This window comes from Dama dama, chromosome 15, assembly GCF_033118175.1.
Source record: "Dama dama isolate Ldn47 chromosome 15, ASM3311817v1, whole genome shotgun sequence".
NCBI lineage: Eukaryota > Metazoa > Chordata > Mammalia > Artiodactyla > Cervidae > Dama > Dama dama.
The window spans coordinates 72,874,512-72,878,885 of NC_083695.1; positions in this window are offsets into that span (position 1 = coordinate 72,874,512).

Here is a 4,374-nt window from a genome sequence, read left to right on the forward strand (position 1 = left end):
CTAGATCATTTCAAAAGCAAGAGAGTTCCAGAAAAACATCTATTTCTGCTTTATTGACTATGCCAAAGCCTTTGACTGTGTGGATCACAATAAACTATGGAGAATTTTGAAAGAGATGTGAATACCAGACCATCTGACCTGCCTCTTGAGAAACCTGTATGCAGGTCAGGAAGCAACAGTTAGAACTGGACATGGAACAACAGACTGGTTCCAAATAGGAAAAGGAGAACATCAAGGCTGTATATTGTCACCCTGCTTATTTAACTTATATGCAGAGTACATCATGAGAAACGCTGGGCTGGACGAAGCACAAGCTGGAATCAAGATTGCCAGGAGAAATATCAATAACCCCAGATATGCAGATGACACCACCCTTATGGCAGAGAGTGAAGAACAACTAAAGAGCCTCTTGATGAAAGTGAGAGGAGAGTGAAAAAGTTGGCTTAAACCTCAACATTCAGAAAACTAAGATCATTGCATCCAGTCCCATCACTTCATGGCAAATAGATGGGGAAACAGTGGCTGACTTTTATTTTTCTGGGCTCCAGAATCACTGCAGATGGTGATTGCAGCCATGAAATTAAAAGACACTTACTCCTTGGAAGGATAGTTATGACCAACCTAGACAGCATATTAAAAAGCAGAGACATTACTTTGCCAACAAAGGTCCATCTAGTCAAGGCTATGGCTTTTCCAGTAGTATGGATGGGAGAGTTGGAGTATAGACAAAGCTGAGCACTGAAGAATTGATGCTTTTGAACTGTGGTGTTGGAGAAGACTCTTGAGAGTCCCTTGGACAGCAAGGAGATTCAACCAGTCCATCCTAAAGATCAGTCCTGGGTGTTCATTGGTAGGACTAATGTTGAAGCTGAAACTCCAATACTTTTGCCACCTGATGTGAAGAGCTGACTCATTTGAAAAGACCCTGGCGCTGGGAAAGATTGAGGGCAGGAGGAAAAGGGGACGACAGAGGATGAGATGGTTGGATGGCATCACTGACTCAATGGACATGTGTTTGGGTGAACTCCAGAAGTGGTGATGGACAGGGAGACCTGGCGTGATGCGGTTCATGGGGTCCCAAAGAGTTGGACACAACTGAGTGACTGAATTGATACAGTTATTAAATGCAGTTCCTTTTATGTTTATCCTTTTGGAATCCAGTAATTTCTAAATTACTTTGGTCAGTTCCTTCTATCATTAGCTGCTTCAGTAAAGTGGTTCAGTATATTTTTTGAACAAAAATGATTTTTTTTTATCAGATTCTCTCTTTCATCCTGGGATGTTAACATTTACTCTTAGTGTTACACATTTAAATGATGCCATGCATGTGGTTTATAGTTTCATACATTTAGTTCCATTACCTTAAACATTCCCTTGGGGCTTCCCTTGTAACTCAGTTGGTAAAGAATCTGCCTACAATGAAGAAGACCTGGGTTGGAAAGATCCCCTGGAGAAAGAAATGGCAACCCACTTCAGTGTTCTTGCCTGGAGAATCCCATGGACAGAGGAGCCTGGCAGGCTATAGTCCGTAGGGTCGCAGGAGTCAGACATGACTTAGCAACTAAGCCACCACAAACATTCTCTTGTGCTTCAACTATTCAACTCCCCCAACCCCTGTTTCTAGTTGTGCCTTTTCCAGAATGTTATATATTTGGAGTCATACAGTGTGTAGCCTTTGCAGACTAAATTCCGTAACTAGATTCCATAAGCAATATACATTTAAGATTCCTCCATGTTTCTTCATGACTGACAGCTCATTGAAAAAAAAATTCTTGAATGATATTCTTTTATAAGTATATGCTACATTTTGTGTATACATTATCCTCTTAAGGATATCTTGGTTCTTGTTTGCTTTCTGTTTTGGAACATTATGAATAAAACTGCAGTAAACATTCAAAGGAAGGTTTTTATTTGCACATACATTTTCAAGTCTGGGTAAACCTAGACATATGATTGTGGGTCATATGATAAGATGATATTAAAATTTGTTAAGAAATTGACAAACTGCCTCCCTACATGACTATATCATCTGCATTTTTATAGGAAAATAGTAAGAGCTCCTGTTGCTCCACATCTCACCAGCACTTGACAGTTAGTATTTTATGTTTTAGACATTCTGATAGATATATAGTAGCATCTTATCGTCTTAATTTGCAATTCCCTAATGACAAGTGAGGAGAAGGCAATGGCACCCCACTCCAGTACTCTTGCCTGAGAAATCCCATGGACGGAGGAGCCTGGTAGGCTACAGACCATGGGGTTTCGAAGAGTCGGACACGACTGAACGACTTCACTTTCACTTTTCACTTTCATGCACTGGAGAAGAAATGGCAACCCACTCTAGTATTCTTGCCTGGAGAATCCCAGGGATGGGAGCCTGGTGGGCTGCCGTCTATGGGGTCATACAGAGTCGGACACGACTGACGTGACCTAGCAGCAGCAGCAATGACAAGTGATGTTGAGCACTTTTTCGTAGGATTATTTGAAATATGTAAATCTTTGGTAATGATCTGTTAAGATCTTATGCTCATTTTCCAAGTAGCTTGTATAGTTTATTATTGTTCAGTTTTAAATGCATTGGTATATTTTAATATAAATTGTTAGTCAGAAAATTATCTTGCCAATATTTCTACCAGATTTTTCATTCTCTTAACTGAGTCTTTCACAGAGCAGATGGTTTTTGATTTAGTAAAGTCTAGCTCATCAGTTTTTTTTTCATGGATTGAACTCTTGATATTTTGTTTAAAATCTTTTCACCTAACTCAAGGTGATGATGGTTTTCTTCTGATTTACATTTAAGTTTACGCTACATTTTAAGTTAATTTTTGCACAAAGTCTAGATGTAGACACTATATATATATATACATATATATATATAGTTCTAAGAACTTTTTCTTAAAAGGACAATATTGTAAAGTAATTAGCCTCCAACTAATAAAAATAAATGGAAAAAAAAGACTGTTTTTCCTCTACTGGACTGACTTCTTTGTCAGAACTGTTGACTCTATTTTTATTGGTCTATTTCTGGGCTTCTTACACTGTTACATTGATTTATGTGTCTATTCTTCGCCAGTGCCACACTGTCTTGAGTTCTATATTATTATAAATATTGAAATCACATAAGTCTTTCAGCTTTTCTTCTTCAATATTGTGTTAGCTATTCTAGACCTTTTGCTTCTCCACATCAACTTTAGAATCAGTTATTCAATATCTACAAAATAGACTGCTGGGATTTTACTTAGGATTGTGTTTAATCTATAGATCAAGTTAGGAAAATTTGAAATCCTAAAATATTGTGTCTTAATTCCATTAACATAAACTAGTTCTTCATTTACTTAGATCTTAATTTTGCTCATTAGAGTTTTGTAGTTTTCTTCATTTGTTTAGTTAGATTACAAATATAGATATAGTACAACCTATATTACATACATTTAATATGCCTAAATATTTAATGGGTTTTGTTGCTAGTACACATGGTATTGCTTATTAGATTTAAAATTTCAGTTTAATAATACTAGTGTTTTTATAAAGCTATTTACTTTTGTACATTAGCCTTATATTCTGTGATCTTGCTGTATTTACTTATTAGTTGCTGGAGATTTTTGTCAATTCTTTGGAGGGTTTATTTTTTCCCCCACCTGAAAAGAGAAACATTTTTATTTCTTTCCATGATTACCTTTTATTTAATTTTCTTGTCTTATTGTGCTAAGACTTTTAGTATGATATTGAAAAGAAGAGGTAGAAAGAATATCCTTCTCTTGTTTCAATTCTAGAGAGAGGGTACCTAGAATCTTAAGTATAATGTATGTTTTATGTAAATGTTCTTATTTAAGTAGGAGTCCCTCTCCCTATTTTACCAATAATATTTATTATGAATTACTATTTTTTTAGGCATTTCCCAATGCTTTTCCTACATCAGTTGATATGACCATGTAATTTGTGTTCTTTAAGTCTTTGATCTGGAGAATTGCATTGACTGGTTTTCTAATATTCAACTGAACAATCCTTATGTACCTGGAGTATATTTCACTAGATTGTGGTATATAACTATTTTGCTTTCATTGTTGAATTCAGTTTGCTAACTTTTTGCTAAGGATATTTTTATCTATGTTCATCAAAGATGTTGATTTGTTATTTCCTTTTTTTTATAATGCCTTTGCCTGGTGTTGGTCTTAAAGTAAGGTTAACCTTATAGGATTATTTGGAAAATACCTGCTTCTATTTTCAGGTAGAGGTTATGGATCATTCTTAAATTTGTAGAGTTAACTGCTGCTAAGCTGCTAAGTCATTTCAGTCATGTCTGACTCTGTGTGACCAGGCTCCGCTGTTCCTGGGATTCTCCAGGCAAGAACACTGGAGTGGGTTGCCGTTTCC